The sequence below is a fragment of the Pleurodeles waltl genome, chromosome 10, assembly GCF_031143425.1.
Source record: "Pleurodeles waltl isolate 20211129_DDA chromosome 10, aPleWal1.hap1.20221129, whole genome shotgun sequence".
In the NCBI taxonomy this organism is placed as follows: domain Eukaryota; kingdom Metazoa; phylum Chordata; class Amphibia; order Caudata; family Salamandridae; genus Pleurodeles; species Pleurodeles waltl.
The window spans coordinates 530842989-530868352 of NC_090449.1; positions in this window are offsets into that span (position 1 = coordinate 530842989).

Below are 25364 nucleotides of genomic sequence, written 5' to 3' on the forward strand. Positions count from 1 at the left end.
GATTATGCTTTACATTGTATTTGAGTATGCATTGAAGAACCACCTGACAAAATACCCCCAGAGGAATGTGAGGGTTGGGAAAGCAAGTGTGATACATATGTAGCCACAAGGAACCTTTAGGGTAACACACAGACAGGTGCCAGTCAGGCTGACAGGATGCAGGGTCAATCAGGATACAGAAATTTCACAAGGTACATACTCAGTGGTCTGACTAAGACTAGTCGGAGGAAGACCAAGACAGTTGACATGGAAAACTGTGTTTGTTCTGTGTTTTGGAAGGTGACACATAAACCCTAGGGCTGTGTTTCACAGCTTATTTTTCTAGCAATGCATAACAGTATAATCAACAAATTAGCAGCTTCTATGCTGTTCCAAGCATCTGCAAGGGCAGTGCATGTTCAAATGGCTGGTCTGCTTGGAGGTGCTCACAGGTGTGTGCTGCATCAGTTTCTCACAAGTCCTGTAGGTGAGATTTGAGTTCAAATGGCCAACAGTACCTTTCACATGGGAAGCAAACTACAGGTGAGAACAGGGCTTAAAGACTACAAGCCAGTGCATTATTTAACCTGACGTCCATGCAGACAAATGCACAATGACTATGGCATACCATACTAAAGGGTGAAGCACACTGGATTAATATTGTTAGACTATGTGAGTGTGGAGGAGGGAATATCTGGGTACACATATTACCATTCCAGGGACCTCTTAAGACAGGTGGGGTGGGACCAGGAACATGGGTGTGTCAGGACTTAGGACATGGGCTGACATGTACATGGAATGTCATGTGCGCAATGCTTGTCATAGGTGTGGCACTTTTGCTGTCTATGTTCTGCTTATATGGAATTCTAGTGACAGATAGTCCTTGCAAAGATAGGTGCTGTACGACTTACTGCTGGCAAGGGTCTGGTCATACATTCCTGTTAACAATGCAATAGCACATCCACTGCCTCATGTATGAGGCATTTTTTTCCCCTATTGACTGATGGTGTCTTACTTGTGAGCCATATGCTGCGATGAACCATGTTGCCATCATGTATGTGTGAAATAGGTGTGGTCTTCTGATATTGCCCTTCAAAGGTGAAATGTACAGGATATATGTCATTTACAGTGTGTGTGAATGTGACTGTTGTATAATACGCATCAAAAGCGCTTTGGAAAATCTGTGTCCTGTTCGGTATGTCGGCAATGCTCCAAAAGGCTACACTCTTATTCTGATAGTTAGAGATAAAGGTTAGCAAAAATGATTACCCAGACCATGATATGGTGATTATTATAGGTGTTTATTTACATATGTTGATACAGTGGTGATGGTGAGTTGTTTCAAAATAAACTTTTTACAATATGTTGGTGCCTACGCAATCCAGCAGCTGTGTTTTGTTGGTCCCCCTCATGTTGATGGTCAGCATCCTCCTCTTCCTCCACTTCAGGCATTTGTGGCTCTGGTTCTAATAGGGAAATGTTCCTTCGTACACAAATGTTGTGCAGGACGTCACATGTTAAAAGTGTCTTGCAGACCATTTCTGGTGAGTATATGAGGCTGCCACAAGGGATGTTGTGGCACCTGAATCTCGACTTGAGGATGCCCAAGGTCCTCTCGACTATGGTGCGTGTCCTCCTATGTGCCTCATTGTAGGCATGCTCTGCTGCAGTGCTTGGGTTGCCAAATGGTGTCATAATCCATGGCTGGATCCCATACCCCTGATCAGCTGAAAGTGAAAATGATTGAGATCATGTTGATGTAGCTTGCCCCATTAATATCACCTTGCATGGCATTAGTTGTCTTGTGTTGTCTGTGACTCTTTTGTGTTATTGTGTTGATTCCTAGGCTTCTAGGATGTACCATCAGCATTGTGTTGTTTCCTTGGCTGAACGAGTGTTTGCCTGCTGACTGGTTGTCAGCAGTATGTTTTGGGAGTTGCAGTACAGTGTGTACTCCCTAGAATTGTGAATTGTGATACAGGGGTTCCTGTGTCTTCACTGGGGGTGAGATGATAGTTCCATACACAGATTAAATTTGACATTGGTGGTAACACGTTTGCATCTATGTACCCTGGACATCCCATACTTTTAGACATATGCAATGGATTCATTTAAAGATCAGTGAGACGCTTACATTTTGCAAGGTGACAATTACCCAAACCTCTCCATACGTTGTGATCAATCATGTTTTAATATTTGACTGTACACTAATTTCAGATGTGTGACAGGTTCACTGCAGACCTAACAAACATGCCTAGCGGTGTCACAACCTCAGTGTGTTCCTGTCCACGTGTCAATGTTGTGGTGTATGTATTGTTTGTCCTAGAGGGTTGCTGTGCAGTGTGTATACAAGTAGGTTTCTATACTTACCAGCAAGTAGTCCATTGCCATATTGTCCATCCTGGAAGTGTTGATTGATGGTGCAGTGACGGAAGATGAATGAATCATGTACACTCCCAGGATACTTTGCCACGATGTTGGTGATCAATCCTTGGTGATCCACAATGGCCTGTACATTGAGAGAGTGTGTGTGCTTCCTGTTGCGGTATAGATGTTCAGTTGCAGCAGGTGGCACAAGGCGTACATTTGTGCAGTAAATGGCACCAAGGACGTGTGGGAATCCATTAATGAGGTAAAAACCCTGTTTGGTCTCCTGCTGCTTCTGCTGTGTGTTTGGGAAGCAGATGTGGTGGGGTGTGAGTTTGATGATGGCATCCAGTACCTTGGGCAGGAAGGCGGAGAATGATGGCTGTGATATCCCAGCAACCAGGGCGCCAGTGGTTTGAAAGGAGCCACTTGCCAATATGTGTAGTACAGCTAGCAGCTTGGGTTCTGTTGGGATGGTGCAGGGTGTCTGCAAGCAGGGTGCCAACTGTGGCTCAATGTTGCGCAGCAGCTGCTGAATGGCTTGCCAGTTCAACCTGTACCTCTGGATGATGTCATGTTCCCTGAGGCCATGAAGGGTAGTCCTGGTGCGGAATATCCTCTCCTGCCTTCTGCGTTGCCTGTGGGGTCCCTGCTGGTGTTGTGGAAGCTGCTGTTGTTGTTGCTGTGCTCTGCGTCTGCGTGCACGCTGGATGAGAAGCACCTCCATGTCTTCCTTTTGCTGCTCTGCTGTTGCTTCTGTGTGTTCTGATTAAATGCAGGTGTGTTTGCCCCATTTTAATGCCTGCCCTGACCCAGGCGTTAATTTTTTACGCAAATCGGGCTGTGCGTCATTTTTCTCGTCCACCTCCCGACCATACGGGATTTTTGCACAGTAGCATAAATACGACGCATGGGTGTTTGTGTCATTTTTTGGACGGGAACACCTACCTTGCATATCATTAATGCAAGGCAGTTTCCCACATCCAGAAAATGACGCACACGGCGGGATTTTGACGTCCGCGGGCTCAGGCGTCAAAGTTTAAATATGGGGCAAGGTTTGCGCTGGATGTGCGTCAACATTTTTTACGGAGTATAAATATGCCCCTCAGACTTTTAGGGCACTCAGAATAATCAACAGGCTCAAAGTCATAAGCTCTATCTAATGAAAGTCTTCACTAGGACAACGTGTCTTTGAGCAAGACCTTAGTTGAATTGGAAACCATTGTTTTGGAAAAATGCTAATTCTTCAACATAATCTTTCCAAAGATGTAAAGAGGAAACGTTTATTAACAAAAATCTTAATGTTCATTCTTGATGTTCATTTACCTCAGCCGTGCTGAAATCAGTTGTAGTAGCCCTGCAACAACTGGTGCAGATTTCTTGTTCGATCCCCAGCAGCAGTGCACCTCCAAACCAAGATTCTGCAAACTAGCGAGTAGCATAACCTGGTCTTGGAACTTTTCAATCCTTTAAGGCATCATGTAGAAAGCTCTTTGTGATTGTAAACCCTGAGATTTGAAATATCATAGTGTGTGCGACCACAAAAAAGGCTTTTGTTTTCACATTCAGACCTATTTTCATGATTGAAAATGGATTGCAATAGAAAAAGGTTTCTTTATTTAAGCACAATCACAGACATGGTGGTCTGCTGTTCTTTCAGGCCAAAATCCCGGTGATTGCAGCAAATTTCATGGCTTTCCAAATTAAGATGTGTCTAATGTTTATTTATTAGACACGTCATTCTGGGAACTCCTCTGATTCTGTATTGTCACAGCCTGTTCCGGTGTAATTAAGGTTGAGCCCAGCTCCTCCCTCCTATCATGCCATTGGTGGCCCAGCAAGTCACAACTGTATATATACACGTACACATATATATAGTTTAATTTGAAAAAACAAAAGTCACAGGGACATTATAGCTAGATTCTTAATTTACTTGTACAGAGCCATAGAAATACAGCAGTTATAGTTAGAGTTATTTCAAGTAACTGTGACTCATGACCGAAGGTAACCGTCAAGAGGCCCTTACTTTGTAATGTACTAAATACAACAAAAAGACAGAAAAATGCCAAATACCTTTTTAACAGACAGTATCCATTGAGGAAAAATCTCTGCCCACACAGGATTCTGTTGTAGCACATTTTATTTAAGGAATTACAGAACCAGCATCAAGAGATTTCCAAGAAGGCTGCCATAAATTCCAGTGAAGTATTAAAGTAGTTTAGTTGTTGTGACAGGTTTAAACCAATGCACATGCGTGAACAAGGCGCAGTGCACTTCAACTGATTTCCCTTAGATTAGTATTGTCTCCTTGGCACGCATAGTTCCTGAAGAAAATTCTGCAAAGTCAAGAAGTGTTCGAAGCGTTTCATTCACTCATGTCTGAAACAAATCCAAGTATTAGAGAGCAGTGAACCAAGAATTGTTCACAGCATTTCATTTGCACATCTCGGAAACGCATTCTAGTACCAGAGAGCAGTAAACTAAGAAGTTTTCAAAGCGTATCATCTGCACATGTGTGAAACACATTCCAGTATCAAATAAAAGTGAACCTTCAAAACACATGAGAAAAGGAGTCATGAGCAGTGTTGAAACCTGAGTGATGTACAAGTGTTTCTGAGTACCAAGCAGTGTTTCTCGAGATTAGTGTCTCTCATCGTGAGACACTACTTATATGCATTCATATTATTTGACACTGAGCAAAATATTGAAAGGCTATAAACTTTACTGGTAAAGACTACATAGGACCGAAGAATATTAACCAAAGACAGTATTTAGGAAAAGTGAAATTACCACATTAATCCACAGACAGTCAATTGTAGACACAAGAAAATTAAGCACAAGAATCTATCTTTCCCGGGGGGCGTAGCCAAAATGGCACCGGAGATGGACGCTCCTTGATCGAGCTCCATCCTGGCCCTGAAGTAATTTTGCAAAGACATCCGCATGCTTCCCAGTCCTGACCTTCGGGCTGTGGAGAGAAGCTGGTGAACTGCCACCAGAACAGCACAGGCAATGACGAGCGTGGTGGTACTGTCGGACGGGGCTGAGTTCGACCTGCCATTCGGGCAGGGCAGCCTGGTGGCTCTGCGGCCTGTGACACCTTTAGAGAGGAGACCCACCAAAGCCTGGAGACGACAGGCAGGTGTCCCAGTTTGAAGGAGACTGGGTGCACCCTCCACCCTCTCACCTCAAGTCTGATCGATCAAAGAGGGGTGGGATAGGAGGCAGGGGGAGACAGGTAGAGGGCTCCTGTGTGGGCCGCACCGTGAGAGGAAGAGGAAAAGCACGGTAGGAGGACCTGGTGCCACCCGGGTTCACCAGCGGGATTGTGCCAGAGGGGAGTGGGGGCTTTGTACAGGCCGCTTCACTGTGGGACCTTCCCCCACCCCCTGGGGGAGAAGTGAGATTGGAGATGGTCACTCCTGGTGAGGGCCTAGCGGCCTGCAGCACATTCGGTGGCGGGAGAGGTGAGTTGGGGTGAGAGGCCTCCACACTTTGAGGTCCTGGGATGGAGCGGCACTTGGGGGGTCGGAGTACTGGTTGGCTGGACCTCACCTATGGAGAGAGAAGAGACTGTGCATGGAGGGACTGATGTAGGTGCAGCTGGTGGCCCCTGAGTTTGCCACAACATCATACTGTGGGGAGAGCTCTGGGACAGGTCAAAGTATGTGTGGGTCCCCTGGGGGCTCAGAGCCATCTGGGGACGGTGACTCCCTGGGGAGCCCCACAGCCTGCAATATGGGATAAAACACTGGTGATTGAGTAATGTGTTGCTGGGCTCTCTCCCCCCCCTCCTAGGGGACCCTGATGTCCCTTGATGCAGAGACACCTGGAGGAAACCACTTCTGGATGATATCCAGGACCACGCTCTGCTCATTGGGTCTTTGGTGTGGCCTGGTCACCAGGACTGTAGAGGCAAGATAATCCCACCCTGAGAGGAACTAGATTAGGGTCGACTCTCAGGGTTTCCAAAGGAGGAGGTGAGTTATAAGGGACAACATGGCAAGAGACAAGGAACCAAAGCGGGCCAGACAAGGACGTATAGACTGATATATAAGGGTGGTGACTCCGCTGCCACTGGCCCAGGACTCCCCAGTGGTGCCAGATAATGCTGCCCTCCTGTCCTCAATCCAGTCCTCCAGAGAGGCCCTGGAGGGACATGTGGGAGAGATGCGCTCGGATGTCTCCCTTCTGCATCAAGACCTTCGGAATGTGGCAGAGCGGGTCACATTGGCGGAGATGGGGATATCAGGTTTGGAGGACACTGTCCGGAATCTCCATAAGGAAATGGCAGAAACTAGGGTCCTTAATAAGGATATCAGGTGGCGGCTGGAAGATGCAGAAAACCAGGCCCGTAGGAACAATTTTAGATTTGTGGGCTTTCCTGAAGGAGCCGAGGGGGCAAACACAGGCCGTATTTTGGATACTTGGCTATGTCAAGCCCTGCCGCCTGAGAAGTTCTCAATCTGTTTTGTAATTGAAAATGCCCATCGGGCTCTTGGGGGTAGGCCCCCTCCTGGAGATTCCCCCAATGATTGCCCGTTTTTTAAACTTTTAAGATCGGAACATGATCCTAACGGAAGTTCGTAAACTAGGAAAAGTTTGTTATGAAAAATCTAAAATCCTCGTCTTCCCCAACTACACCAGAGAGGCACAGAGACAGCATTGTACATTTGTTTTTGTGAATGCGAAACTCCGTAGCCTCCAGCTACAATACATGCTCCTCTTTCCAGCCAAACTAAAGGTCCTGTTCTAAGGGAACAACATTCTTCTTCCAGTCCCCAGAGAAGGCCTGGGGGTGGCTGAAGTAGCGACCTCAACTGTCTGGGAGGGGAAGGCAAGGGGCTGACTGCAGGCCCAAGGACAATGGGGGCGCGGGGTCAAGGGACTAGTTTCATCGCAGGAGGAGGGGCCGGAGAAGACAAAGGACAGGTGGAGACACGCCATGGCAGCTGAGGCAATCGACAAGGAGTGGAGCAGCTTTATCCGACTCGGAGAGAAGACAGAGCATGTTTATCCGGAAGAGAGACAGAAGGGAGGACTCTGCCCACGGCATGGAGTTGGCTGGCTCGGGAGCCATCACTGGGACAATATCTGGGTCTCCTCATCCGTTGGTGGCGGTCATCAACCAACTTGAAACTGAAGAAATGTCCTGCGGGGCTGAGGGTGGCGACAAGACTGTGAAGGCAGCGCTGTGATATGGGGCCGAAGGAAAAAGGACTGGCTGTTTCTGCTCCCTTCACGTGAAGGAGGACAAGAGGTGGTATTCAAGTGTTCTTCACCCATAAAGTAACTTTGTCTGTTTTGAGGACTGAGCTAAGGAGCTTTGTCCTTTTCCGCGGCTACCCTTGTTCTGGGTTTAGTAGTTCTGAATTGAAGGGCTGGGGGGGCTACAGATCTCTCAACTCCTGCAGAGTAGGTGTATGGGGTTTAGTAGTCACAGGGCCCTGTGGGATGTGTGGAGGGGAGTGGGGTGGGAGTCTGTTTTGAGGGGATTTGTTCTTTGCCTGTTTTTGTTCAAGGTAGATGAGCCACAGACACATGTGCTTAATAGGTCTCTCCTAATGATCTACTGGACTCCAGGTGGCCAGTTTAGGTGTTCAGGTGTCCCAGGTGGGAGGTCTCACCCGCTTATTATACTTCCTTTTTGGGTGCAATGACCTTCAAAGGTAACCCCGGGGTATCCCCGAGGGGACCCACAGGCCTTCTCTGTCTTATCATGGAATTTTAATGGACTTGGAGATAGGGTTAAATGTGGTTTTGTGTTGCAATATATATATAAAGGAAACACCCCAATGTTGTTTTGTTACAGGAGACGCATCTTAAGGGCACGAGGTGTAAATTCCTGGGAAGGAAGCCTTATGTTATGCTGACACATGATGGCTTTACTTCTGCTTCCAGGGGAGTAGCGATTTTGATCCACAGGTTCCCTCCCTTCTGCCTCACAAGAAAGTGGACAGACCTAGCAGGTAGATATGTGGGGGTTCAGGGGCTTTGGGGCAGACAAAAAGCACTGTTTTTGAGCACTTATGCCCCACCAAGACTCCAAACTCCCGTGCTGGAGAAGTTAGTGGTGATTTGACTGGAGGGGGACTCCCCTCTCCATGCGTGGGGGTGATTTTTATGACGTAATGGAGACAGATCAGGACTGCCCTGGGATATCTTGGGGAGCAGCCCCCCATACTTTACTGTATCGCTTTGCAGCAATGGGACTGTCTGACCTGTGGCCCAGAACTTAGTGGCATAAACGAGAAGGAAGGCGCCAGAAACGCTGGAGGATATGAGCGCTAGCTTCTGGAGCTAGAGGAAGCGTTGGGACTGGGTCCTGCCCCTCTCGCCCTTCACCAGCTGGAACTAGTTAGTGCAGGGTATAGGGAAGTGGCGGAAAATGAAAGTAAAACTCGTTGCACACCGTCCAACAAGGCTAAATGAAATGGGGAATACGCAAGGAAACTTCTGGCTTGGCTGGGAAGGAAGGAAATGGAGGCGAGGAGGGTAGATGAGGTTGTGACACTAGAGGGAGCTAAGGTTTCCTCAAATAAAGAAATTGCTGAGGTCTTTGCCAAATACTATCAGGATTTGTACCAGGCATACCCCCTACAGGAGGCACATCGGATTATGGAACACCTACCAGTCCTGGATGCAGAGGCTCAGGGTGTGTTAGAAGGGGACACCACCTTAAAGGTGATTAAATCAGCCATGACAAAGCTGCGCTCTGGGAAAGCCCCAGGCCCTACCGGGTTCCCAACTGAGCTTTTCAGAAGACTTGGAGATATTTTGGCTCCCCATCTCCTTATTATGTGCCAGGAGGCGAGAAGCCATGGAACCCTTTCTCCGGATTTGAGGCAGGCAGAAATAGTGGGAATCCATAAAGAAGGAAGGCTTAAAGTGTCCTGCGTATCATATAGACCGATTTCCCTCCTTAATGTGGAGGTGAAAGTTTTGGCCACAGTTTTAGCCACGCACCTCCACGGTTTATAGGGACCAATCCGGCTTTATGCCGGGATGCTCCACGAGATATAATTGTAGGCGCACACATAACTGGACACATACCGTCCTTCAACACACGGATACTGACATATTCCTGGCCCTGGATGCTGAAAAAGCATTCAATATGGTGCATTGGCCCTTCTTGGAGGGTACTTTGGAGAGATTCGGAGTTGGCCCAAGATATCAGGAATGGGTGAGGCTGCTCTACTGTAACCCGGTGGTGGCGGTTAGGGTGAAAAGGACCCTTTCATCTGAGTTTCCTATTGAAAGGGATGCTAGACAGGGCTTCCCTTGCACCCCTTGTTATTCACCCTCACAATAGAATCTCTGATGTGCAGAATTTGTGTTCGTCCTGAGCTACATGGGTTCAGGCTGAAAGAGGAAGAGAGGGAAGTGGAACGCATTTCCTTGTACGCTGATGATATACTTCTTTATGTGGCGAGACCCCTGGACTCTGTTGCAAGACTTTTTCATCTATTTGCAGAGTATGGGAGTTATTCTGGTTACCAGATTAACTGAGATAAATCGGGTTTGTATGCCCCATAGGAGACCACGGTCCTCCACTCCTTCCCTAGAGAACTGCAACTGCAACTGGCGCAGGTTTGCATCAAAAAGTATAAATATGGGCCTAAATGTGTAGAAATGTGTGGACTATGGATCCACCGGAGTGCGATGTAGAGTGTAAAGTATTGATTATTGCGGGGCAGAAGGATTGGGATGCTTAGGTTGTGGGAAAGAGACACATTTTTGATATGCAAGAGAATATGTTTAGGTTTGGGGGGGTTGGGGAGACAGATGTTCCTTTTTATTACTCTGGTGCTGCTGTGAAGTACTGTTTTGTATACTTTTTCTGGATATGGTATGCACCTGTTGAAAATCAAATAAAAAGATAAAAAGACATAAAAAAAGAATCTATCTTTCCAGGAAGAATCTCATATATGTATATAGCTATATATTTTTAAAATGATCATATATTATATGAAAATTTGTAACATCAGAATTGTATAATGTTTTAGATTTTGAAATCATTTAGTTGTATTAATTAGAACTGCACGTGTATCTGTTATAAGATTTTCAGGGGTATTTATTCATTTATTTATTTATGTATTTGTTCTGATAAACCATATGGTTGAGATTCAGTGAGTTATCCCTTTAAAGATGGCGGATGGATTTGGAAACCGGGAGGTATTATGGAAATAGATGAGGGTGCACGGGAGAAGTATTTATAATTGACGATATGTGTGGGGAAAATATGTCCGGTCGAAGGCATTTTGCCAAAACACGTTGACATGTTGTTTTCTATGGGAGATAGCGTTTTTCATCTACAAACGCATGAAATAAAGCAGCGGATTTTATAGGAAAGACTTGTTTCCTTATTCTGCAAATTTGGATTGATTGAATATTACGATATGGTGCAGCTGGTTCAACGAGTTTTTCTCATTGTTTTTTTTAGTATGTATAAATATGTATATATATATATATATATATATATATATATATATATATATATATAAATAGATAAATATATAGATATACATAAATATACCTAAATAATACGTTTTTTAAATAAAAACAAACAAAAATACACAAGAAGAATTCACATAAGAACTGCACTTTAGCAAAAGAGAGTCGAAGAGTAAAAGTTTACCACAATTCAAATCTGTATCTCCACATCAAAAAGCCATTACATTCTAAAAGAGAGAAGCTATTCCTCAAAAATGTGCAGATAATTTATAGAAGGCTAGTGGTCACTGATACATCATATAGCTATTTATTGTTAAAAGGCAAAATCAAATTGTGTGTCCCTATTAACAGTTGTTACATTCTATTATAGGTATTTCTTCAAGATATCCCAGATGAATAAGGGTTGTTCCATCAAGAATGGAGGCATCTGACTTTGAGGAGTCTCTTTGTTATCCACTTCCTCTTTCCCCTCTCTTGATATTAGAAACAGAATTATATTATCTGTCGCTGGTAAGGATAGTGAGGACTGAGGACTAGCTTCTGCCCCTGAGGAAATCTTTTTCAGTTATCCTGACAGATTGAAGTGCCATTCCCTCTATATTGGAAAAAACAGATTTCCACCCAAGCGAAATGGCCAAAGGAATAGATATGAAGGCCTTACCTACCATTTTAGAAGGCATGCAAAAGCAGTTAAATGATACCATAGAAGAAAGTAAACTGTTTAGAGATGAATTAAAGAAATCTAGGGCCAGATGTAGGAAGGAAAAAAAATTGTGAGTCGGAAATTGCGAGTCATTGCGACTCGCAATTTGCGACTCGCAAAATGGGATCCAACAAAAAAAAGCAACATCAATTTGCGACTCGCAAATGATGTCGCACCGCAGATTGCGAGTCCGCTGTTAGCGAGGTCGCTTTTTGCGACTGTGCCGCAAATTGCATGCAGGTGCAGCAAAACAGTTGGAAAAACACTTCCTGGCTCTTGCTGATGACATCAGAGCCAGGAAGACATCAAATACACCTGGGAGGAGGGAGGACCACACCCTTTTCAAACTGCTGAGCAACTACCTGGAGGAACAGCTGCAACCATGGAAGACACAGGAAGTGCAGGAAGGAAGAGGAAATTGAAATTCTCTGAGAAGGAACTTGAGGTGCTGACAGAGGAATGCTCCCAGCACCATGACCAGCTTTTTTGGAAAGGCATCCCTGAGTGTCCCAGACACTGAAAAGAGGAGGATCTGGCAGGACATCCAGGAGAGGATCAATGCCACAGAGGTGAGCCACAGAAGCATCGAAGAAATTAAAAAACGGTGGTATGACCTGCGCTGAAGGACAAAGGAGAGGGTGGCAGAGCACCTCAGGGAGATGAGGGCCACAGGAGGAGGCCCATCCACCATCCCACCACCCACAGCCATGGAGGAATTGGTTGAGCAGACCCTGGAGCCTGAGGCAGTGTCAGGAATGGGAGCACTGGAAACGTCAGCGCAAGGGACATCAAAAAGTGAGTACCATGAAACATGTATGTACACCTATAAATGCTATACCCGCACTCAACCAGCAAACAGCAGCACGCACAACCAGACTAGCTCCATTCCAGAATAGCAACCACCAGAACGGTGCATTATGGGCAATGTAGTACAGTAGGCAGCATATAGGCAAATGTTTATTAGGAGGCATACAACAGATGTTAGAGACTGACAGTGTGTTCCCTATGTCCCACAGGTCTCCCACAAGACACCCACACCAGCCACACCATCCAAGGTGAAGACAGCAGGCCACAGGCAGGGCAGGAGGCTGCAGCAGCCAATACAGGGCCCAGCACCACACTACCACAGTTCCCTCCAGATGAAAAAGTGGACATGGAGGAAAGAGACACAACACCTGGTCCCAGCCACACTGTGAGACAGCAAGAGCCAGAAGCACCACTGCGTCGCAGATGCAGAGTCCAGGTCCAGGCAGTGGCCCAGGAGGATATAGGGGACGCATCCATGTCTGCAGTTGAGGCATCCCTCCTATCTGGTCAGCGCCTGCAAACAAGGCAATTGAGGATTATTTCTGGGGCAATGCGGAGGATGGAGCACAATTTCACTCATGGCCTGGCAGAAGTGAACACACAGTTCACAAGACTGAATGACAATGTCAGTGAACTAGCACTATCAATACGCCAACTGGTGACGTACCTGGTGGCAGAGAGACAAAGTGCAAGGCGCCGTGAGCGCCAACTAGTGCAGAGATTAGACCGCATGGCAGCATCCATTGTCCGTCTTGCAGTGAACACCACAGGCCTGTCACGACGGACCGTGAGCCTGCAGGTGGACCTGGGCCACTTTGCAGGGGATGTGGCGTGGGGACTGGGCCACATTAGCCTCGCTGTGGACATGCTGGAGGCCAGGCAAGTGGCAAGGGGCACGGCTGAGACACCTCAGGACAGTGAGGAGGGGTCCACCATCAGCAGCGCATCTGCCACAGACACACGTGTACTGCGGAGTGGCAGTGCACATCAGGGGTCTGCTGACCCACCTAGCACGAGCCATGCTGGGCATACCAGGAGGAGGTGTTAGGCCCAAACACTGCAGGACTCATGAGGCACATTCAGTTAATGTGTCCTCATTGAGGGTGGACATGTGCAGCCCCTTACCAACAGTTCAGTTATTTAGTTATTAGGTTCACTTATTTAAATGTTTTGTTTGATCCACTTCACAACTGGGCTCTTTGTGTGTGACATTAGTGTGGTGACAGTTACCACGTACCTTCCAAAGTATTGGTTTGCAATGTGGTCCCGTCTCTGTCTGCCTTGATTTGCAATGCTTCTATCCCCAGGCTGGCGATGTGGTAGCTCTTGCTCGTCATCCTCCGAATCTAGGTCTTCAGGGGTGAGATGTAGCCCACGTCTGGTGGCAATGTTGTGCAGTATAGCGCATGCGCCAACTATCTTGAAAGCTGTTATTGGGGCATACTGGAGCGCACCTCCACTTCTGTGGAGGCATCAGAATCTTGCCTTTAACAGTCCAAAGGTCCTCTCTTTGACATTTCTGGTCCGCCTATGTGCACTGTTATATCGCCTCTCATTCTCATTGCTGGGTGTTAGGTACGGGGTAAGTATCCATGGTCGTAGCCCATATGCACTGTCACCTGTTTGGCAAAAATTAACAATGTTAGCAGGGCATGGATGGTTTCTACACTGACCTGTGTGTATGGCTTCAGGGTGTCTGCAGTAATACCTAATAGATATCCGTCTCCAAACTCCCCACGTTCTAGGCGTTGGTGTATCCCATTGTGCCTGAAAATGTAAGAGTCATGTGTACTAACTGGAAATTCGGCTACCATGTCAGTGATGACATTATGGGCGTTACATACCACCTGGATGTTCAGTGAGTGGGTACACTTCCGATTGCGGAACAGATATTCCAGATTTGCAGGAGGGCATATTTGTATATGTGTCCCGTCTACACACCCTATTACATGTGGGAAGTTGGCAATTCTGTAGAATTCCAACTTGGTGCTGTTGATTTCTGCCTCATTCCTGGGTAAGTATATGTACCTGGACATGTGTGTGAGTATGGCATCTAGGAAACATCTGAAGAACCGTGAGAGTGCACTTTGGGATACCCCACCTGCCACTGAAATGACCCCCTGATGCTACCCGAGGCCAAGAGGTGCAGTGAGCATAGCACTTGCACATGTGTGGGGGTGGCACTGCCGCGCACAGTCTGCAGTTGAAGCTGCGGATTGAGTAGATCAATTAATTCTAATATTGCTGCACTGCTGAGTCTGTATTTGTCATAAATCTCCTCCTCAGTTTGTTGGAAAAGTGTCTGCCTGGTTCTGTATATCCTCTCCTGTCTCTGGCTCCTCCTCCTCCTCTTCTGTGCGGCGTGGACTCTCCTCCTCCTTGCTATCACATATATTTCAGCCATTTTGAGTAACCCAGATGCCTTCTGGGTCTCCTTTTATAGTTTGGTTCTGGTTACCACCTGCTCTGACTTAGTGGTAATTTGGGTGTGCAAAATGGGCTTTTTGCGACTAGTCGCAATTTGCGACTGGCTTTTTAATATGGTTTGCGACTCGCAAATTGTGTCTACCTATTTGTGGGTCGCACAATGGGGTCGCAATTTTTGCGAGTCGGTGATGGCTCGCATCACAATTTGCACTACGGAAATGGGATTTTTGCATCCCATTTCTGATTTTGCGGGGTCGCCAATTGCGATTCGGGCCATTTGCGACTCGCAAATTTTTGCTACATCTGGCCCCTAGTCAGAAATCTTTACAAATAAAACATAAAATGGATAAGCTAATAGTAGCAGTAGGTTCCAATGTTAGGGAGGCTCAAGACAAACTCGCCACATCGCAGACCTCAGAGTTATCAACACAAGTGATCCATGCAATCTCTCCAATCATTCCTTTAGCATAATCCGAGCATTTTGGTGAAGATCCACGTAAGACACAAATTATTCTTACGCAGAGCTCTTTACATTTCTTGTGTTGTCCAGTAATTTCTTTCCCAAAATCAGTCAAAGGTGTGATTTATATTTTCTAATCTGATCGGAGATGCTGCAGCATAGTCAATGCCACTTATTTCTAAGAATGACCGAAATTTACACAATTTTCAAGAATTTAGGGAAGAGTTTTAAAAAATGTTTGATCCGCTCACTGCATCACAAACCACCAACAATTACTTATTGGATTTACAACATAGTGGCGTATCTAGCCCAATTTAATAAACTCATTGTAGAAACAAATTTGCCAGATTCTAAGCACGAAGCAATACTTTACAGAGCATTAAAGGATGAGCTGAAGCATGCCTTAGCCCAGGTGCTCAAAAGACCTACCGAAATTTCTGAATTCATTTATCTCATTTTACAAATTGATCATTGCTTAAATAAAAGGATATCTGAAAAATGAGAATTTTGCCCACTTCTACCCAGGTTCGACACGGTCAAGACTACTGAAAATTCCTCAGAGGAAAAACCAATGCAGATTGGCTCTATATGAGGACCCCTTTCAAAAGACGAAAAGGAAAAATAACGGGTGAATCAACTGTGTTTATATTGTGGAGTGTCAGAACATTTTGTTAGAGAGTGTCTAAAAAAAACTAAAACTGGTCAGTCGTGAAAAGGTAAGCTCCATCAGTAGGAGGGGTGCCTCTGATTGAAGCTGGTCCCAAGGCAACTCCAACGCAGTAAGTTCCAAATACCTTAAAGTGTGCTGCATTGCATTTAGTGATACCCTTTTCAGTTAAGTTATAAAATATGGAAATTCAAGGAGTCTCTGTTATGATCAACTCAGGTGCCACAAGTAATTTTTGTGATATAAAATATGCTAAAAAAATGGGAATTCAATTTATCAAGAAGATCATTTTAGAGGCAGTCAGAGAAGTTGATGGTCCTAATCTCTACTCAGGTCCCATTACTCAGGAAACAGAACTAATACTTTTAATGGGTTTGAATGGTCATTGAGAACAGGTTATTTTCAATTGAATTGACAATGCCCAATTTCAATTAATTTTGAGATTGCCTTGGCTAACGGAACATAATCCCCAAATTGATTTGAAAAGAACTGTCATTATGGATTCTTCATATTGCCAAGAAAATTGTTTTCATGAAAATACAGAGAAGCCAGAAGATTCTCCAACAGTGCATTCAGCAACAGGTCTGTTAGCGATTTGTACTATGGAAACTAAGTCATGAATTCCGTGATTTAGCTATGGTGTTCGATAAAAAGGAAGCTGAAAGATTGCCCCCACATAGGCCCTACAATAGTAAAATTAAATTAAAGCCTAGAGCGATTTTGCCCTGAAGTCGGCTCTATGCTTTAACCGAAGCAGAAAAACGTTACCTTAAGGAGTATCTAGATTAATATTTGACCAATGGATTTATACGTCCTTCCAAATCACGTCTTTCATCTCATTTGTTTTTCATTTCTAGCAAGAATGGTGGGCTCTGCACTTGTATTGATTATAGGGCAATCAATCAAGTTACTATAAAAAATCGACATCCGTTACCTTTAGTGTCAGTGCTTCTGGATCAAGTGAAGGATGCCAAAATATACACAAAATTAGATCTAAGAGGAGCATACCATCTGATTTGTGAAGCCCAAGTCGATGAATAGAAAACCGCTTTTGGAACACAGTATGGATTGTTTGAATACCAGGTGATACCATATGGACTTTGCAATGCACCTGCAGTCTTTCAGCATTTTGTAAATGATGTACTTCAAGAGTTTCTGGACAGGATTGCAGTAGTCTATATTGACAACATTTTGATTTTTTTCAATGATGTCAAAGGGCATGTGTCCCATGTCAGAGCAATTTTAAGAAAATTGCTAGAAAATAATCTCTATGTAAAACTAGAGAAATGTGATTTTCACGTCAAACAAGTGGAGATATCGAGGTTCATATTGTCACCAGTTGGAGTTAATATAGATCCCGCCAAGGTAAGAGCTTTTCAAGATTAGCCTCCTTTGAAAAGTGTTACAGAAATTCAATGTTTCCTTGGATTTGTAAATTTTTATGGATGATTAATTTCACATTTTTCTCAGAAAGTCAGTTCCATCATTTAGTTGTTGAAAAAAGGAGTCAAGTTTGAATAGACACAAGAAACAGATTCATCCTTCCAATTTTTAAAAAGGTCCTTTGTCACAGCTCCAGTGTTATTACATCCATACGCAGCGGAACCATATATTGTGGAAGCGGATACCTCAGACTACACGATTGGAGGAATTCTTTCCCAATGGCACAAGCGCATCAGCCAGATACATCCAGTGGCCTTTTTCTCTTGGAAGCTTGCCTCAGCAGGGATAAATTATTCAATTGCTGATAAAGAACTTTTTGCAGTGATGGAAGCTTTCCTCTAATGGAGACATTACTTGATGGGTTCTCAACATAAAATCACACTGTATAGAGACCATCAAAACTTGCAATTTTTAAAATCTGCACAAACCTTGACGGCAAGACAGTTACGCTGGTCAATATACTTTGCATATTTTGATTTTGTGATCACATATCATCCTGGAGTCCAAATGGCAAGGCAGACACTCTCTCACGAATAGATACTGTTTCCGTTGAGATGGTTCCAGAACAGAAACCCATATTTCCAAGTATAAAATTTGCTTTGCCAATTCAATTCACTATGCAGATCTGACAGCAGAAATTCAAAGGCATTTAACGTTAACGGAGGAAGAAATGTTGGTTTGGTCATGAGAAGATATCAGAAGAGGAATCAAGAATAGATTATCTTTTCATCAGTGAGCACTTTATGAACCAACCGAGGAACTTCGAGAAAAGGTACTTCACGCATGTCATGATGATCAATTGGCTGGTCACAAAGGAATCAAAAAGACTCAAGAATTGGTAAAAAGAGATTTCTGGTGGCCTAAAATGGAAGTTCAGATAAGTCAATATGTATCAAACTGTGAGAAATGTTTAAAAGGAAAATCAAACCGAACAGCACCACAAGGTTTTTTGTGACCCGAGCCACTGCACCTTATCTATGGCACAAGGTCACCATGGACCTTGTAGTAGACTTACCTCCCAGATAAGGTCACAATACTATTTTAGTACTTATGGACACTTTTTTTTAAATGGCACATTTCCTTCCATTAAAGAATATCCCTCGAGCATCACAGGTAGCACAGTTATTCACTCAGCATATTGAAAGAGCTCATGGAGTCCCAAAGGTTCTCATTTCTGATTGGGGGCCCCAGTTCATTTCACATTTCTGGAAAGCTTTCACAATAAAGTTGGGAATAGATTCACATTATTCTACTAGATACCACCCAGAAACTGATGGCCAAACTGAGAGGCTCAATCAGGAACTAAAACAATATTTAGAACTTTACCTTTTAGATCAAGAGATAGAATGGGCAGAATTGGTTTGGGCAGCAGAATTTACATACAACAATTCAGTTCATAGCTCTACTGGTTATACACCATTCTATTTAAACCATGGTTGACATCAAGATGTGTTTATTGGAAAAGAAGACGTGTCAGTGCCAGCAGTTGAGGAACTAGTGAAAGAGGTACAGAATTCCTTTATATGAGCTAGAAAAAATTAGCAAAGGCCAAAAAAATCATGCAAGACTCAGTCAGATAAAAAGAGAAGAGAAGGTCCCACATATAAAAAGGTAGACAAAGACTGGTTATCCTCTCGCCATTTATGATTATAGGGAAATCAAAAATTCCAGCCAAGATGTGTGGGTCCATTTAACGTAGACTGAATGATAAATTCTGTGACAGTAAAAATACAGTTTCCTTCCCATTTCAAGATTGACCCAGTCTTTCATGTATTATTGACAATGAAAAGTCCTCCATAACTACAATTGAATTCCCCTCTGGACCCTATCCAGGTTAATTCAGAGGAAGAATTTGAATAAAAGAGGTTTTAGACTCCAAGATTAAAAAAGGTAGATTAATTTACTTGATTGATTGGAAGGGGTTTGGGCCAGAAGAAAGATTGTGGGAACTCAATTGAAATGTACATGCCCCAAGATTGGTTAAAGTCTTTCTAAAAACAATCCAAATAAACCCAAAATGGAGAATCTCCTTTTGAGGGGCAGTACTGTCAAGAGGCCCTTGCTTTGTAATGTACTAAATACTACAAAAGACAGAAAAATGGCAAATATCTTTTAACAGACAGTATCCACCGTGGAAAAAACTCTACCCGTACAGGAAGCTGTTATTTCACATTTTGATAAAGGAAATACAGAACCAACATTGTGAGATTTCTAAAATGGCTGCCATAAATTCTAGTGAAGTATTAAAGCACTCTAGTTGTTGTGACAAGTTTAAACCAATGCGCTCACGCTAACAGGGGGTGGTGCACTTCAACTGATTTCTCTACAAAGAATAGTAGTGTCTTCTTGCTGCACTTAGTTCAAGAAGAAAATTCTGTCAAGAGAAGTGTTTGAGGTGTTTCATTTGAGCATGTCTGAAACACATTCAAGTATCGAGTATCAGAGAGCAGCGAACCAAGAAGTGCTTGAAGCGTTTCATTTACTCATGTTGGAAACGCATTCTAGTACCAGAGAGCAGTGAACTAAGAAGTGTTTGAAGCGTATCATCTGCACATATCCAAAAGGCGTTCCAGTACCAGAGAACAGTGAAAATTCAGCACACATGAACAGAGGAGTCGTAAGAAGTGTTGAAAACAGAGTTATGTACATGTCGTAAGAAGTGTTTCTGAGTACCCTAACAGCAAGCAGTGTTTCAGGAGATTTGTGTCTCTCATCGTGAGACCCTACTTATGTACATTCATAATAATTGACACTGAGCAAGCTATTGAAATGCTATAGACTTTATTGGTAAAGACTACATATAAACAAAGAATATTAACCAAAGTCAGTATTTAGGAAAAGTGATATTACCACAATAATTAACAGACGGTTGGAATCAATTGTAGATACAAGCAAATTAAGCACAGGAATCCAGGATGGAATTCAAATAAGAACTGTACATTAGCAAAAAAAAGTTGAAGACTACAATGTTACCACAATTTAAATATATATATATTTCCACATCAAAAAACTATTAAATTCTAAAAGAGAGAAGCTATTCCTCAAAAGTTTTCAGGTAATTTATAGAAGACCAGGGGTCGCTGATAAATCATAATGCTATTGATTGTTAAATGGCGAAATCAAATTGTGTCTCCCTATTAACAGTTGTTATAATCTATTTTAGGTATTCCTAAAATAATGTAAGCATAGTGGGGAATGGGAACTATCTTCTGCTCCTGAGGAAAGCATTTTCAGGTATCCTGAAAATAACTCTACCTTGCGCCCCGCCATGCAAAGTTTTTTCTTCAATAATTTGTCTTCTAATGTTTCACCGATATTTGTATTGAAAGTTGTCATGTGTACTGTGATATCTGGGGTAATTAGCAGTGCATGGTGAGTACACGAGTTATAGTTACCTTATGCCGTGAGTTATAGTAACTTGCATTAACTATAACTATAACTGCTGAATTTCTAGGGTTTTGAGCGAGTAGATTCAGAATCTAACTATAATGCCCCCATAACCTTTGTTTTTTTAAGTGAATTTCTATGTTTTTAAAAAATTCTATTTCCTAACTATAAAGTCCCTGTAACCTGTAATTTTCATTATTTTACGTTAATCCAACCACTGGTGCACATGGCCTTCAACTGAGCATGACAGGGGTTAGCCACAGGGCCTGGCCTACAGACAGTCCCTGCGGCCAACCCCACCAACCACCCAGCCCCACACTGCGCAAAGCCTTTGTCCTTTCCAGAAGTTGAGCTTCAACTGGGGCACCTGCTACATTTATATTTGTAAGTGCTTTAATTTCTGTAAAATGAGCATCTAGGCCAGAATGGCCTAATTATTTTTTTTGGGGGGGAGGAAGATCATGGTCCCCCTCCCCCAGCTGATTGCAGCCTCAGGGACCCCTTCCGAGGGGCCTGGCCTTTTATTATTATTTTTTTGGAGGAGGGGGCCACACATTCCCTTCCCCTGGCTGATTAAAGCCATGGGGACCCTATCCCCTGGGGCCTGTTCATCAATCCAGGGTGCCCCGCAGGGCACCCAATGTGTGTTGGAGATCATGAGGGGACGCTGAAAGCCTCCATGGTCGCAGCCGGCTCTCTGCCTCCTGCGGGAGCAGGCATTGCTTTTGCAAACAGGGACATGCTGAAGATGGAGTTTCTTGTCTGCAAAAGAAATTGCTTCCTCTGTTTCGCTGCCAGCATCTTTGCAGGCTCAGTTTAACATCCCCCACTTGCTGGGAGGGGAGTGTTTTCTGTGACTTGGCAGGAACTGTCAAAGTTCCTGCCAAGTTAAAGCAAACAACAATTTCCCAGGGGTGAGCACCTTGGGACATAGCCGGCCCTGGGGGGTGGTGGTCCCGAGGGCCATTATTGGCTTCACAGCGGGTGCCAGGCATCTTCCTCCAACATCTAACTAGCACCAGGGAGGTGGTGGTCCATGGGCCTGGGGGGGGGCGGTCTGTGACAGACCCCCTAATACTTTAAATTCAGGCCTGGGGTGGTGGCAGTCCCCGGTGCTGTGGAGGGGTGCATCTCCCCCACAATTTAAGTAAATTGCCACAAGACAGTGGTGGTACTCAAGGCTATGGGGGGTTGCACAGCATCTCCACATTCATCATTACTTAAGCCAGGAAGGTGGCAGCCCCGAAGGCTGTGGGTGGGCCACACACTCCATCTGTATAATTCTATGTTAACCCCGGGGAAGTGGCGGTCCCCAAATCTCAGGTCCCAGGACCCCCCTAAAACACCACATATATTTTCCCCTGGGTAAGTAGGGGTCCCCAGTGCACCAGGGGACGTGGTACACACACACATATTATTCGAAACACCACTATAAAACATACACCAACATTACCCACAACCCTTAACGAATACAAATCATTGCCACCAGACTGACACCAAGACCACAGTGACAACTAGAAACACACACCACTCACACCCATACACCCCTCACACACTCCACATCACAAACCACAACACATTGCCAAACACACTCTCACCAACATACATCACATAACGCCCATGGCACCACAAAGGCACCCCCGTTTCACTGAGGAGGAGTTAAGGGTCATGGTGGAGGAAATCATCAGGGTAGAGCCACAGCTATTTGGAGCACAGGTGCAGCAGATATCAATAGCAAGGAAGATGGAGCTATGGTGGAGAATTGTGGACATGGTCAACACCGTGGGACAGCACCCAAGAACAAAGGATGACATCAGGAAGAGGTGGAACGACCTACGGGGGAAGGTACGTTCCATAGCAGCAAGACACCAGCTCGCTATACAGATTACTGGCGGTGGGCCCGCACCTCCTCCCCCACAACTCACAGCATGGGAGGAGCAGGTACTGGCAATACTGCATCCTGAGGGCCTGGTCGGAGTTGTAGGAGGACTGGACACTGGTAAGCCAACTTTTACCAATTATCACCCCCCATACCTGCATGCCATCACACACCATCACCATCACTCCCATCACTCCACTCCATCCCACACACTCCACCATCACATCACACTGATCCCAATGTCAAGCCCTGCATGCTGTACCAATGCATGGACACCCTTCACAGCCCTGCATGGACACTCATTACCAAAGCATGCACAGCATAGGGATACTAACATAACCACTATGCACCAACATACACGAGCAAAAGCTGGCAGGGGAACAACAACCATAGAGGGGAACCTACAGAAGTACACATGTCCGACATCTGAAGCATAATACATCATTTATATCCCCACAGGTACCCCAGCCAATGTCACTGGAGAGTAGGTGCCATCACTAGCCAGTCCCCCAACAGAAGAGGCCCACAGTGATGACAGTAACTCTGGACTTTTGCATCTGGATGATATACCTAGCCCATCAGGGATCAGTGGACAGTCGGTCCCCAAAGCACAGTTATAGACCACCACAGAGCCTCCCCCATCAGGAACTCATACCACAGCGTCCACCTAGCATACCCACACCTCTGTCCCCAGGACTCGTCAATCAGCAGTGTGTCCACCTGTAGAGGGACCCCAGGCCACACCTCATACCCAAGACAATCAGGGACCTGGGGTCAGTGGCAGAGGGAACACCGTTCAAGGGAACAGAGAAACAGGCCAACAGGGAAACTGGGAGGAAAGCTGTGCACCAGGGGAAGGACAGGACCAGGGAACCGACTCTCCAGGAGGCACTTGCAGAGATCCTGGGAGCCTACCAACATTCCCAGAACACAATGGGCCAGATCCTTGACAATGTGCAGGAGAACAGGCGGCTGGAGGAGGGACAGTATGAGGGGATCAGGGAGGACTTGCAGTCCATCAACAACACCCTGCTCTCCATAGCAGGGTGCTGGCAGACATGGCAAACATTATGAGGTAGGCAGTGTCACACCAGCGGGCCCCTACCACTAGCCAGTCATCTGAAAAGCCCTCCACTTCCACTGCCACTAGTGGCCAGGAGTCCCTGCCACAGGACTAACAGGCCACCAGCACCCCTCCCCCTGCAGAAGGTGAACTACCCCACAAACGTTCCCTGCAAACCAGACAGAAGCCAGAGACACTTGCCAATACCACCGCCAGTAAATGAGACTCTCCTGATTGTCCCCCTTGTGTCCCACTCAGTCACCTTGTCCACCTTCAACTGCCATAGCTCCCCTTCCTATGTCCCCATGGACATTACACTTGTGCTACAAACAGACTGGAACAATACCCTGGACTTTCCTCCATCATCACCCCATTCCATTGAACTTTACCCTCTAGATATTAGCATTACAATAAACACCCTTGGATTACTAATAATTAACTGTACATAGATTGAGCATAGAAATAATGACCTGTAGCTGGCTGTTGTGATCACACCAGGAGAATGGGTCGTATCACCAACATCTGCAAAATCAATATCCAGAGGTAACAGTAAGTAGGGGAAAGAAGTGGGTAATGCCAGCACAGAATACAATAGTCATAGAAATGTAAAGTTGCACTATCTCACCTGTGTGCCATTGGAAGTACTGATGGATCACTAATGTTCTGTTGTCCACATCCAGATCCTCTGCCTCCTCATCCTCACTGTCCTCAGGGTCCACTGCTGCCACAGGGGCATCTCCGGTCTCCTCCGCCTGCAGAAAAGTTACATGGCATCTGAGGGCCAGGTTGAGCAACATGCAGCATACCACCACTATCTGGCAGACCTTCTTAGATGAGTAGTACAGGGATCCACCTGTCAGAAGGAGGCACCTGAACCTGGCCTTCAGAAGGCCAAAGGTCCTTTCTATGATCCTTCTGATTCGCCCATGTGCCTCATTATAACGTTCTTCTGCCCTTGTCCTGTCATTCCTCACAGGGTCAGCAGCTATGACCGGTTTGGGTAACCAGAGTTACCTGCAAATATTGTGGAACAACATTTAGCCACACACTATCCTATATGGCCAACAGCATAGGCATACACCAACATATACTGGGTGGGAACTAAGGCTCACCTATCAGTCACACCCTGTGTCTCTGTAGTTGGGCCATCACGTTTAGGATGCCGCTTTTCCTCAAGACAAAGGCATCATGCACCGACCCAGGATACTTAGCATTGATGTGGGAGATGTACTGGTCTGCCAAGCACACCATCTGCACATTCATGGAGTGGAAACTATTATGATTCCTGAACACCTGTTCATTCTTCAAATGCAATATGTGTACTGTCAATCACACCAATTATGTTGGGGATATGTCCCATTGCATAGAATACGGATTTCACAGTGGCCAAATCCTCAACCTGGGGGAATGCAATGTAACTACACATGTGTTTTATCAGGGCAGACAACACTCTGGCTAGCACGTTTGAGAACATTGGCTGTGTCATTCCTACTGCCAGGCCCACTGTCACTTGGAAAGAACCAATTGCCAGGAATGGAGAACTGATAGCACTTGCACAAGACGGGGGATCCCAGTGGGGTGATGGATAGCAGAAATCAGGTCAGGCTCCAATTGGGCACACAGCTCTGTGATTGTGGCCCTGTCCAGTTTATAGGTCAGTACTATGTGCCTGTCCTCCAGTGTAGCCAAGTCCACCAGGGGTCTGTACACAGAGGTACGTCTCCATCT